A 14,843-nucleotide genomic window follows, 5' to 3' on the forward strand; every position below is an offset into this window, starting at 1 on the left:
AACCCTGCCCTGACGGAGGTGATTGAAGCTAACCCGTATCCCCTCCGAAACACGAGCAGCAGCCAGATGCATCTTTGCCACCCACACATTGACGAGTTTGGCGCCACCTAGCGTTGCATGCGGAAAGACACACCCTAAGGGCACCCATCTCCCATCTCTGTGTAAGCGCCTCCAGTCAGCCGGCAGAGAACGCAATCGCATTCTGACAGAGAGAGACCCACATCCGGTTCTTTGTCCCACCCCCCACATGAGCAACCGGCCAATCGTTGCTCATATAGCCACTCAGCTTCGAACCGGTAAAGCAAGGCTGGATTCGATACCACGCTTCTCAGAAGCCAGCCCTGGTTGCAGTGCGTTTCTTTTTACCGCTGCGCCACCTGAGCGGCTTATTGAACGGATCTTTAAAATGAACGAAAGGAACCAAGTCTTTTATTTCTGCGCAGTTCTAGACTGTAATCCACCCATTCAGCTTCACATCAGTAGAGGGAATTAATCGTAAATTGTAATAAGAGCTGTTTGTTGTCGATATTCAAATCCGAAACACTTTAAGTATCACGGAGAGCGAGACACACACACACACACACACACACACAGAGAGAGAGTGAGAGAGAGAGAGAGAGGGCTAGTAGTATAATGGCAAATAATTGAGAAATAAACTATAAACTTGTTTAATTGTGTTAAATCTGATTATTTCATGGCGCTTATGTTTTAAAGCAGAAACAAACACAGTCACATCTCTGCACAAGAGAGGATTGTTCTGAAACTTAATGCGATGCAATCACAGTACGTCTCTTCTCTGTAGTTTTTTTCCTTTTTAAGTAACTTTTTTTTCTCGTTTAAGTGTTGTTTGAATTAGGAATACATTTAAGGCAAGGTAGCAAAATTTGATATTAATATCGGGGGTGTCTTATAGTTTACCCAGTAGCGCCTCCCGAAGAACGAAGAGCCATTTCTTTGAACGGCTCTTTAAAAGGAACCGAGCCAAAAGATCCGGCTCCCTTCAAGAAGCCTTAATTCCCACCACTAATATATACACACACACCTAATTAATGTGTGCCATATGTGGTTCTGTGATGAGAAACATAGGTGGTACTTGGAAGTTTTGGTTTGATAATGGGTGGTACTTGGTCTAAAAAGTTTGAGAACCACTGATCTAGGGCAGATGGAATGCCTTTATTTATCATATCTACATATACACATGTACAATAATAATAATAATAATAATAAGTTAAACTTATATAGCGCCTTTCTCAATGCTCAAGGACGCTTTACAACATTTTACAATACAATACAATACAATACAATACTTTTACAATACAATACAAAAACTATGAAAAATGCTCAGTAAAGAGAAGTGTTTTAAGCAAAGATTTGAAAATAGTGAGGGAAGACGCAGAGCGGAGAGCCGGAGGAAGGGAATTCCAGAGGCGAGGGGCAGCACAGGTGAATGAACGGCCACCCATAGAAGCCCGCTTGAACCTGGGTACAGCCAATAAGTCAGAGTCAGAGGACCTAAGACTGCGACAGGGAGAGTGATACGTTAGTAAGTCAGCTAAATATACCGGGGCCAGGCCATGTAGCGCTTTAAATGTAAGTATAAGTAATTTATATTTAATTCTCAAAGAGATAGGTAACCAGTGCAGCTTAGCCAGTACAGGTGTAATATGGTCATATTTTTGGGAAAATGTAAGGATCCGAGCAGCAGTATTTTGGATACGTTGGAGAGGGCGGAGGGTTTTGGCAGGAAGCCCATATAAAATTGAATTGCAGTAGTCAAGCCGGGAGGTGACTAGAGCATGGACCAGAGTCTCAGCAGAGTCTTGTGAAAGCAAAGGACGAAGGCGAGAGATATTGCGCAAGTGAAAATAGGCAGATTTGGAGACCGATGCTAAGTGGGAGTCAAAGGAAAGGTGAGAATCGAAAAGGACACCAAGATTACGAGCACAATTTGAGGGACAGATGGCAGTGGAACCAATATTAAAAGTCACATCAGAGAGAGTAGAGACAGCAGATTTCGGACCAATAAAAATAAACTCAGTTTTCAGAGCATTAAGCATTAAGTAATTATTATGAAGCCAGGAATGTAACTTTTGTATGCAACTGGTAAGCGAGGGGGGAGGCACAGGGTCAGAGGGTTTGAAGCTAATATATAGTTGAGTATCGTCAGCATAGCAATGAAAGCTCAGACCAAACTGGCGTACAAGGGGGCCAAGAGGGAGCATGTAGATGGTGAAGAGGAGGGGTCCAAGGACCGATCCTTGAGGAACACCTTGTGGAACCGGAACGGTAGCAGATGAGTGGTGACCAATACGAACAAATTGACACCTGCCGGTGAGATATGACTTAAACCAGGAGAAAGCCGTGTCCATGAGACCAATCTCAGACAGGCGTGCCAAGAGAATGTTATGATTAATTGTGTCGAATGCTGATGAGAGATCAAGTAGGAGGAGGATAGAGACAAGACCGTTGTCAGAGGCAAGAAGAAGATCATTTATAACACGAATTAGGGCAGTTTCAGTACTATGTTTAGAACGGAAACCTGACTGAAAGATTTCAGATAAATTATTAGCATCAAGGTAGTCGAGCAGCTGGGAGGCTACAACTCTTTCTAGAATTTTAGCGAGGAATGGAAGGTTGGAAATGGGTCTAAAATTGCTGAGAATGGACTGGTCTAAACCGGGTTTCTTAATGACAGGGGTGACAGCAGCAAGTTTCAAGCCATCAAGAACCAATCCAGAGCTAAGTGAAAGATTGACAATGTGGGAGATGGGAACAGATAAAGTAGCACAGCAGAGTTTGAGAAGGGCAGTAGGAGCAGGGTCAAGGAAAGAGGTGGCAGATTTCGATGTAGATATAATTCTCTCAATGGTACCAGCGTCAACAGTGGAGAAGCACGGAAATGAGCAAGAGGATAGAGAAATGTAAGAACCAGATATAGTGGAGATAGATTCCGAAGTGGAAAGTTCACTATATATGCCCGACACTTTATCTTGAAAGAAAGTGAGAAAAAAGTTACAGAGATCCGACGACGCAGTGACAGAGTTAGATGGGGGACACAGAATCTTTTTAACAATAGAAAAAAGTCTAGACGAGTTATTGCCAGCTTTTTTGAACTCAGAAGTAAGGTAGCTAGATCGAGCAGCATTTAAAGCTGCTTTATAATTGGCCAAGTGGTCCGCGAGCGCCAAGGCATGAACCTGCAGCGACGTTTTCTTAAACAGACGTTCAAGCCGTCGGCCCTGGGTTTTTAAGGTTCGAAGCTCAGGAGTATACCAGGGAGAGGAGTGAGAGGAGGGGACAACCCTAGTTTTAACAGGAGCAAGGACCTCAAAAGTATTTGTGAGAGCCTGATTATATATATTCACAGCCTGATTAACAGAGTGCTGAGACGTGACAGAGACAAAGTTCGAGGATAGTAGGGTAGCAGAGAAGGACAATGGGTTAACAGAGGAGAGGTCCCGATAGGTGATTACAGTCTTAGATGAACGAGCGAGGGCAGGCAGAGAGAGACTCGAAGTTATAAACAAATGATCCGAAACACCAATGTTGTGTCCTTGAAGATTACTGATATTATTAGTAGTGGAACAGATAAGGTCCAGGATGTGACCATGTTTATGAGTAGGAAAAGTTACATATTGTTGAAAATCAAAGCAGTTAATTAATGACAGAAATTCAGTAGAGTTTGAGGTTTTGGAGTCTAGGTGAATATTGAAGTCACCCAGCAAAACTACAGACGAAGTTTGACCACACACAGACGTCAAAACTTCAGACAAATCAGACAGAAAATCAGCAATGGGATTTTTAGGTGGCCGGTAGAGGAGTAAAAAGAGAGTAGGACTAGGGCACAAGATCTTAACCACCATGTATTCAAAAGAAGAAACCTTAGGGGAGTTACAGATACAGAGATTGATAGCCTGGGAGAAGAGCACAGCCAAGCCGCCACCTCTCCCAGAGGACCTAGGGGACGAAAGATGCTTAAATCCCGCCGGAGCAGCGGTGTTCAGATGGATATAATCATTAGGCTGTTGCCAGGTTTCAGTCAGAAAAAGAAGGTCAATGTTATTATGAATAATGTGATCACTGAGTAGAGCAGCCTTGTCAGTGAGTGAGCGACAGTTAAATAATGCCATGGTGAGCAAGCGATTATGAGAAGACCGAGTCAGAGCAGGTGGGCTGTTGGTACGAGGAATCGCACGTAGTACGCCAGGATCAGCGCCGCGAGGATGCCAGGTAGAACGTTTCCTGGGACGACGATCAGTAGACCAGATGACAGGGATTGCTAAGGCTGATGCTTGATAGATGAGAATAGGATGAGAAGGATGATGGGCATAACGCTGACTCCTGCGACCACGATGAACATACCGTGGACGACGAGAGATGCCAGCATTACGACAGAGGTTGTAAGTCACCGAGTCAAGATGATAAAAAGTTCTTAGGTCACGCAGATCAGCAGAAGTATAGTGTAGACAAGGGGATTTGGCATTATCCACGCCACGCGAGGGGCCACAAATAGCATCCATAGTCCCAATTAGACCAAAAATTACAGTACACAGGAGAAGAAAGCTGGAAAAGTTCATAATTGAAAGCTAGCTAAAGGAACACAACCACACACACCATCAAGGAGCAGTTAGCAGCAAGCTAAGAGCTATGCTATGCTAAGCTATGCTACGTTAGCCAACCAAAAGCAAGCAGCCCACAGACAGTCAAGCGGCAAACGATAAATAAGCCGGGTGAAAGGCAGAACAGCAGATACTGAGCAAAGGAGAGGTAACTCACTTACCACAGCAGAGCTGTAATGGGTGCAAACCAGTTGGAGCGGGCTCGCAGACAGCCAAAAGCACCAATAGCGGTGGGTCGGTAACTGAAACAGCTAGCGTAACCAGCCGATGCCGGTAAGAAAAACAAAGCAGCAGATGACAGCGACGCAGAGAATCCAGAGACAGTATGATCAAAAGCAATCCTCCGCATTTCAAAAGTAAGGATGAAAGTAGCAAAACAGCAATAATATCGTTGGAAAAGAAAAATAGACAATATAATATATGTACAATATAATAAAATACTTTATTTGCATATTCCAGCTTCTTTGAAAGCTGGGGTCAGAGCACATGAGCAGGTATTGTACGGTTTCTATATACAATCCCAAATCAGAAAAAATTGGGACGGTATGGAAAATCCAAATAAAATAAAATGCAGTGTTCCTTACATTTGCTTTGACTTCTTTTTGATTGCAGACAGTTTGGACCCAAGATAATTCATGTTTTGTCTGCTCAACTTCATTTCATTTGTTAATATACCTCTATTGCTGCATTTCAGGCCTGCAACTTAGGGGCAATTTAGGGCTAGTAATGAGGTAAAAAAACTAAATAATTATGTGATTCCAGACAGGTGATGTCAACAGGTGATTGTAATCATGGTTTGGTACAAAAACAGCATCCAGGAAAGGCTGAGTCTTTGATGAGCAAAGATGGCCAGAGGATCTCCAATTTGTCAACAAATGTGTGAGAAAATGATTGAAATGTTTAAAAACAATGTACCTCAAAGAAAGATTAGAAGGGATTTGCATATTTCTCCCTCTACAGTGCATAATATCATTAAACAATTCAAGGACTTGGGAGAAATTTCAGTGCGTAAAGGCCAATGGTTAAGCTGAACGCCCGTGATCTTCAAACCCTCAGACAGCACTGCATCAAAACCGCCACTCAACAATAGCTGATATAACCACATGGGCAAAGGATTACTTTGGCAAACCTTTGTCAAGCACTACAATATGGAGTTACATGCACAAATGCCACTAAAAACTTTACTGTGCAAAAAAGAAGCCTTATGTAACCATGCCCAGAAGCGGCGTCAAGGCATTTAGGATGGACCATCACACAGTGGAACAGGCCAGCATTCCATTTTTATTTTTGGTAAAAATGGATGCCATGTGCTCCAGACCAAAGATAAAAGGGACCTTCCAGACTGTTATCAGCAACAAGTCCAAAAGCCAGAGTCTGTCATAGTCGTTGTCGCATTTTCATTTCTAAATTTTCCACACATTCTCTATTGGGGATAGGTCAGGATTGCAGGCAGACCAGTCCATTACCTGTACCCTCTTCTTCCACAGCCATGCCTTTGTAATGTGTGCAGCATGTGGTTATGCATCGTCTTGTTAAAAAATGCATGGATGTCCCTGGAAAAGGTGATGTCTTCAAAGCAGCATATGTTGCTCTAAGATCTCAATGTACTTTTCCGCATTAATGGTCAAGAAGAATAAGGACCAATGACAGTTTGGCTGCTTTGGCTGCATGACGCTTCTCAGTAACCGCCACAAGAGCTGTTTCTGTAAAATGTGCTGCCTTGAAGCCAAACTGGTACGGATCGCGGAGGTCATTCTGAGAAAGATAGATAGTTGGTTATAGACAGCACATTCAAGAATTTTTATATAGAAAAGAGAGGAGTGAGATTGGTCTGTAGTTGTTAATGTTTGTGGTGTCTAGTGTAGGTTTCTTAAGGGTCCTGTGAGGACGTCCTTTTAGGTCCTGTGAGATGTCTTTGAGCATAGTAGATGGTATAGGGTCAAGTGTGCATGTAGTGGGATTGCTGGATGAGAGAAGCTGTGCAAATGTTATTCGCGATAACACACTCCCTCCCTGACCTGTCCCCAATAGAGTGTAGCTGCGTCCGGAATCGCATACTTCCATACTCAATAGTACGCGAAATGAGTACGCGAGAGCGGTTAGTATGTCCGAATACATAGTATAAATAAAGAGGTACGCGAGAAGTACCTGGATAACGTACTTATTGGGCAGCCATGTTTGAGTATGCAAGCGATGCACACTTGCTAATGTATCCCATAATGCAACTGGAGCTGCGTAGGCGTTCAAAGCGGAATAAGAAACAAGAAAGATGGCGGAAAACGGAGTCCTCTGTTCACAAGTGTAAGTAAGATAAATAAAATAAAACATTTTAAAGATGAATAAATAACAAAAACACGATAAATATCCAAAATTTTGGCGAGTGGGGTTTGTAATGAGTCTGTAACTATGGTGATATTACGTCATCACGTCCTTACGTCATCACTTGACGTTGGCAAGATGGCGCATGTAGTACGTAGTGATGTTGTGTGCATACTGCATACTTCTTTACTGAAAGTATGTACTTTTTTACTGGCCGAGTAGTGCATACTTCCTCCAATCTAGTACGTACTCTGTAAGTATGCGATTCCGGACGCATGGAAAATTTAGAAACGAAAATGCGACAACGACGACCCCGTACTGTTGCACATCTTAAGACGTGTTTGCAGGAAGAATGGGACAAAATAAAACCTTGGTATCCAAAACGTCAAATTAATAAATTAAATGAAGTTGACCAGACAAAACATGAAATATCTCAGGTTCATCCTGTTTGCAATTACATAAAAGTCAAAGTAAATGTAAGAAACTCACAGTGTAAAGTGTTTTTTATTATTTGCATTTTCCATGCTGTCCCAACTTTTTTTGATTTGGGCTTGTATATCTAAAACAATAAAGTGTGATAAACAGGCAGAAATAGAAAAAGAGAGATAGCTAATACTTTACTGCTGCCATCAACTACGCAACATCCATGTAGGTTCCCTATGGAGCCTCTAGGAAGTGTCACTTACTTCCTAAATCTTACAAGGAAGTTACAGGGAGGGATGTACATTACCTCTAATAAAGGTTCATGCTTTTGAACAGTGATTTATAGATATTCTTTATATATACACCCCATTTCTAAAATTTGGGACTTTTTAAAAAAGTAAAGAATAGAAGAATCTGTGGTTTGCTCATTCCCTTGAATCTTTTAAGAAAATATTCCAGCTGTTTTTACTGATCAACTTTATTGTATTGTATACACAGAAACATATTTATAATTTGATGCCTGCAACACATTCCAAAAAAGTTGGAACAGAGGCCAAACAAGAGTGAAGAATTCATAGAATATTCAAGTTACAATGTTTCAAAATAAGTAGGTAAATTGGTAACAGGTGAGGGATTCGTGATTGGGTATGGGTATGGATGCCAAATACTTTAGTCAGTTTTAAGTTATTTTATCCCTCTACTGCACAGCGTTGCCTTCAGGCAACAGAAAGTTTTCTTAAGCACCATGTCCAGTGCCTGTTTTTTTAAATGATTGCAACCAACCAGAATGGTCAAAAAAATATAAAAAACAATCTTATAAAGTTTGAGATTCACCATCAAGCATCATTTTAAGGTGGGACTGCCTTTTCTGACACATGGGGTGTGTTAGAAAAGCTAGCTCTCTCTCTCTACATAGGCAGCATTTTACGTCATCCTGTGCGCGCTCCCAAGAAGGAGCCTGTTCGAAATCCTAGATGACTTAATATCCTCACTACTGAGGCATCTTAATATTTCAATGTTATTTTGACTCAAGAACGAGTGAGCATCTGACGCTGCCTTGGTGATCAAGGCAATCCCAGCATTCATTGCGGGTCGGGTGCCCTTCTCTCACAGAAAAATAAACATGGCTGACGGGGCGGAGAAACGAATGGAGTTATTATCAAACGTAAATAAAATATTACTTATTTTTAACCTGTATAAACTTGTACCGAGTGTTTTTATTTGAAAGTTCGGGCTTGTCAGGAAATTTAACTGTTATCGGTACATGAAGGGAGGCGTTATATTAACGTTAGCGTGCTGTGCTACCTCAATCCATTGGTTTTAATGGCAAGATGCTAAATGTTAAACGCAAAACCCGATGGAATCGCTGTCTAAGTATCACGTTCGAATAACCTGACTTATAAGTCATTGACTTATTAGAATCCTCTCTACTGAGGCAGCTGCCTATTTAGACAGTAAGACAGCAAGGCAGCTCCCTAGGTTTTCGAACACACCCATTATAACAGGAGCACATGTTATAAGAAAAACATGAGATTTTTTGCTTTATTAATCTTATTTTAAATTAACTTGGACTGTAAATAAAAAATATGTGCACGTGTGAAGGTGTAAAGAAGTCTTCTGTCGGGTTTTATGAAGTTTATTTTTTTTGCATGTTTAGAAATTAGTTTTTTCTTTTCGTTGCCTCAGCGCAACGTTGTGCATTAAGGGGTACTTTTCAAGGATGTTTTTGCTGACTATGTTTTAGGATGTTATCATGTATTATCACATGTATTTGTGTATAGTATAAGCTCCAAATTCAAATGTGTTTTCTTCTCCTTTAAATTAACTTTTTCCATGCTTTTTGATAGAAAATGAACATAGGGGTGTTTTACAGAAGACAGAAACAGGATCGCCATGTTAGGACAATACCATCTGATAGTGAAGACAGTGAGATAGACAGCAATGACAATGAGGAGGAGTGGAGTGTAGAAAAAGGTTTGAGAAATAATGAAAATATAGGGTTTTAATTTCGTACAGCAGACAACATACAAAAAAGTAGTTGAGAAATATTGGAACAACATCAAGCTGTGGCAATAATTGTTTTATTATTGTGTTTTTGTTGGCATTGGAAATATACTCAAAACACCAGTAAGGAAGAAGACGAAGATGACAATTTGTCAGAGGATGACAGCAGTTCTTCCTAAATCCCTTGATGGAAAACACACCTTTGCCTCTACAGTACCCCCTCAATGGTTACACATTTCTCCATCAGCCAGTGAAATGTTGGCATGTATACAGATAGAATTATTAATTGCTATCAATCATTGCTAACAATGGCATAATAAAGTGACCTCATGCGTCTGAATGCCTTTAAGTCCCAAATTGCACATAGTTTGTGCAATTACAAATAAGATGTCAGGAAGAGAGAGCGACCCAGTGGTGGGATTTCCCAACAGTATTAGGAGAAGAGGGGGAAGCAGGGCCCCACAGCACCTATCCCTAACCAACATATCAGACTGGACAATATCTCACACTGGCCAATAATATGTGACAAGCAATAAAGATGCAGGGTTCCTGGGTTCACAAGAATGCCCCAGATTATGTGCAAAAAGTGTAACATACCACATCACAGCAGAGAAGAACTGCTTTTTAAAGTTTTATGAGCTAAGTCTTAGTGCATTACACAACACACTACATAATACAAACATATACCCATGTAAAAAAAAAACACGTTTCTAGCGCTTTTTTCTTTCCTTTTTAGTTGTTTGTTGAGATTTTGAACTGATTTAGTACTGCTCTCTGAGTAGTTAATTATAATCTGTTTATTCATCGTTTTCTCTGAGAATCTGTACCATTGTTGCACAACAATGCAGAAAAAATATTTTTTGATGGGACGGTCAACAAAATAAAAAAATATATTTTATCAATAAAATGTCCCAAAATAAATCTAGAAATAATGTGGAATAATTTTTTTCATGTACCACCGAAATGCGTGCAGTAGAGGGTTAAGAAAATTGTATGTTCTTCTTTTTAATGGCAGAGTACCAACAAAATTGTCCACTTCTGTATATATTCATTCTGTATCATTCAGTGGGCACTTGGGTGACACAGCAGTAAATACGCTAGCTCTCTACTGCTGAGATTTGGGGATCTAGGGTTTTAATCTCAGCTATGCTATCAGCCAGGTGTCTGCATGGACATGATTGGCTAAATGTCTGCGGGTGGCTAAAACAGCCAAGCCATTGAGGGGTCCACTTATGAGTGAGGTCTCAGTATTTTTTTATTTTTTTATATGTAATTTAAATAGAAAAGAAAAGGAATAAATAACAAAACAGTCACATCACAGGAACAGTACTGCTACCCCCAACTGTTGCAACAATCTCAAACAGTGGTGGTAGATGGGCTCTGGAACTGTCAATCAGCTGTCCAAAAAGCTGACTTCATCTCAGCTTTTGCATTATCTTACGGCATTGACTTCCTGGCACTGACTGAGACATGGATCACCACCGAGAACTCAGCTACACCAGCAGCCTTCTCCATTGCCTACACCTTCTCTCATACACCGAGAGGATCTGGTAGGGGTGGCGGGACAGGTTTGCTCTTGACCAGGACATGGCACTTTACTCCTGTGAATCTTTCTCACCTTAACATTTCATCCTTTGAATTTCATGCTATTACTGTTACTCTTCCAGTTACCCTTCATATCATTGTCATCTACAGACCACCTGGCTCATTGGAAGACTTCATAGAAGAGCTAGATATTCTTCTGAGTTTCTTCCCTTCAGATGGGACTCCTCTAACTTTCTTGGTGACTTTAATCTCCCTACTGACAAACTTCAGTCGTCCTGTCTTCTTCCTCTCCGTTCATCTTTTGACTCTCTTTTTAACCACAGCCCTCCAACACATAAAGGAGGCAATCTTCTGGACCTGGTCTTCAGCCGTCCATCTTCTGCTCTTGATGTTGACCACGTAAGCTTCATGCTATCTTTTCCTTGCTTCTGAACCCTCCTCCTCCTCCCCATCTGCCTCTCTTTCTGCTACTGACTGAAAAAATTGACAAAATCAATCAGTCCTTCTCTCCGACTGACACACTTCCAACTGACCCTCAACCTACCAACACACTCACCAGCTTTACCCCACTCACCATGGATGAGGTTGCATAGCTTCTCTCATCCAGCAATCCCACTACATGCACACTTGACCCTATACCATCTACTATCCTCAAAGGCATCTCACAGGACCTAATCCCCTTTATCACACCCATCATCAACAATTTCCTGACATCAGGTGTTGTCCCTACTGCTTTTAAGAAGGCTCAGGTCATTCCCCTTCTTAAGAAACCTACACTAGACACCACAAACATTAACAACTACAGACCAATCTCACTCCTCCCTTTTCTATCAAAAATTCTTGAACGTGCTGTCTATAACCAACTATCTGTCTTTCTCACTCAGAATGACCTCCACGATCTGTACCAGTCTGGCTTCTAGGCAGCGCATTCTACAGAAACAGCTCTTGTGGCGGTTACTGAGAAGCATCATGCAGCCAAAGCAGCCAAACTGTCATTGGTCCTTATTCTTCTTGACCTCTCTGCAGCCTTCGACACAGTAAACCACAGCATTCTTCTGTCTACTCTCTCCAACCTTGGAGTAACCGGTTCGGCATGGCAATGGATGGCCTTCTACCTGGAAGGATCTATATCCCCTCCATGCACTCTCTCAACCGGTGTTCCTCAGGGCTCTGTACTTGGCCCACTTCTTTTCTCTATCTACACCCGCTCTCTGGGTAAGGTCATAGCCTCCCATGGCTTCTCTTACTACACCTATGCAGATGATAGTCAGCTGATTCTGTCATTTCCTCCTTCAGACACACAAGTCTCAGCTTGCATCTCAGCATGTCTGCGAGATAACTCACAATGGATGTCAGCTCATCATCTAAAACTCAATCCCAGCAAGAGCTGTTACTCATTCCTGGAGATCAATCTCCAACCCAGGACCTAGCCATCTCTCTTGATGACTCCCAGGTCAGACCATCTGATAAGGTAAGAAGCCTTGATGTCGTCCTGGGTAACCAGCTGACCTTCTCTCTCTCCTCATGTAGCCAACATAACAAGATTGTGCCGGTTCCTCCTCTACAACACTCCACAACATCAGGAAGATTCGACCATTTCTCTCCATGAAAGCTACTCAGATTCTGGTCCAGTCATTTGTAATCTCACGGTTGGACTACTGCGACTCCCTCCTGGCAGGTGCTCCCATGTCTACTACTAAACCCTTGCAGCGCATTCAAAATGCAGCTGCTCACCTGGTTTTTACCAACCTAAACACTGCCACATCACCCCACTGATGCGTTTTCTGCACTGGCTTCCTGTAGCTGCACACATTCAATGTAAAACACTGATGCTTGCCTTCAAAGCCAAAAATGGACCAGCCCCAAGTTACCTTCGTGGTCTAATCAAACCCCGCTTTGTACCACGCAACCTTTGAGCCACTAGTCTTGCTGAACTTGGTCCTCCACCCAGGACTAGAGGAAGACAAACATCAAGGCTCTTCTCTGTTCTGGCACCCAAGTGGTGGAACCAACTTCCTCTGTCTGTTCGAACATCTGAGTCTCTTGCTGTCTTTACAAAAACAATTAAAAACTCACCTTTTTACTAAGCACTTAAGCTGACGTGTACTTACTAACTAACGCCCTTTTCATTTCTTAAAAAAAAAAAAAAAAAAAACTTTGGTTCTAACAGGGTTTCAGCAGATTTGTGTTCTTGGACTGTTGTCTACTTAAACTAGAGTAATGTAATGTTTACTATGGAAGCACTTCTGTAAGTCGCTCTGGATAAGAGCGTCTGCTAAATGCCAAAAACGTAAATGTAATGTAAATGTAAAACAGGTGTGCATAACAAACACTACCACTGTAAAGGTCCACCAGTGTGTGTGTTGCAGACTGTTGCAGGCACATACATACTATGCTACTATGCTACTGTGTTACTGTGTGTGCAAATGAGCACAAAGCTTCAGGACCAGCTTAACAAGAGAACTCTTCTCTGTGTTCAGCTCATGGCATTGTAGGGCTTTGCTGTGGTACTGGTGGGGGTCACTGCTCTTTAAATGAAACTTGTATTTAATGGATCAATTTCTATATTTTAATCATTAAAGGGTAATCTGTCTATAGGTTATGTTTATAAGAGAATATGTTTACACAGAATTGGGTGTGTATACTTTAAAAGGGTTTGTCCCATTGGTTTGTCCCACTTTGTATGTTTTTGGTGATTGGCCCTTTTATTGAAATATAAGAGATTTTATCTTTTTAAGGTTGATTCTCAGGGTCCGGGTCTGACAGTACTGCTGCAGCAGGTCCAGGTTCTACTGTAAACCCTGTGCAGTGGGTGACAGCAGGAATTAGACTTCTGTTCTGTTCTGTTCTAAAAGCTCCCAGTGCCAGTTGTATTCCATTGTGGTGGACAGTATTAAGTGTCTAAATATAACTTCCTGGCTGATCCACAGATGATGATCCAATCATTGTCAAGTCTGGATCTTACTAGGGTTCTGTATATACACAATGGTAGCTGTTGGTCTGATCCCCATTCGGTTTTTGCCAGTACTTTTATTACATCCGGACTCTTAAGGCATTGTTTTGAACAGCTTTACATGTGGTATGAAAGAGAATTTATTATCCACAGTGGAAATTAAAAAAACCTTGTTTACTTTGTGACCTTTATGGGGTCCCTGTTTAGGTATAGTTTCGGCTTTAGATTTATGGCTTAAAGTAGATAGAAATGCATGCATTCTTTTCTGCTGCATTTATCACTTTTCGGCTTTTGAGCTTATTTTGAGTTTTTAAATTCTCTGTTGTTGGGTGATTGATAAAATGTCTTTCTGCTGTTTTGCACATGTTTATTCCTTTCTTGCACTCTTGTCTTGGTTGGGACCAGACTGTGTTGTTATTGGTTTTACAGTGAATGCACTAATAGAGGACTAATCCAGAGCAGTTATTGTACAATTTCTGGTGCTGTTGCAAAGAGGTGAGCAAAATGTGTTCCTTCTCACCGAGTCTCCTCTTAATCTACCGTTAGCAATATACAGACCCAGACTTTGACAGCGCTGTTGCAGAACTTCTCCATTCTTCTTGACCTGCAGGTTAGAGTTGTTGCAGGAAATGTTTGTAGTGTTTCTGGGGTAATGGTATCCAAATATATAATTGTTTTGCTGTTTTGTGCTAAGGTCCAGAAGAGAACCAGTGCGTGCATGTATCTCCAAGTGTCAGCACACATCTCTGGGCCTGAAAGTCGCAGCTCTTGTAATGAAACTGAGTAAAGATCACCTTATCGTTGTTGCTGGAGTGAATGTATGCTGCACAGAGAAGTATGTTTTTTTTAAATGTCTTTAAAGTATTTTAAGCCAATAAAATTTTTTGTGATGGGTATTTTTGGGATTTTAATGGTATTCTCTTTGTTAATAATTATGTTTAGTGGCAAGAAATGCTTATTTCTTGTAATCTGTGGAACTG

Source organism: Trichomycterus rosablanca, chromosome 3 (assembly GCF_030014385.1).
Source record: "Trichomycterus rosablanca isolate fTriRos1 chromosome 3, fTriRos1.hap1, whole genome shotgun sequence".
Taxonomy (NCBI): domain Eukaryota; kingdom Metazoa; phylum Chordata; class Actinopteri; order Siluriformes; family Trichomycteridae; genus Trichomycterus; species Trichomycterus rosablanca.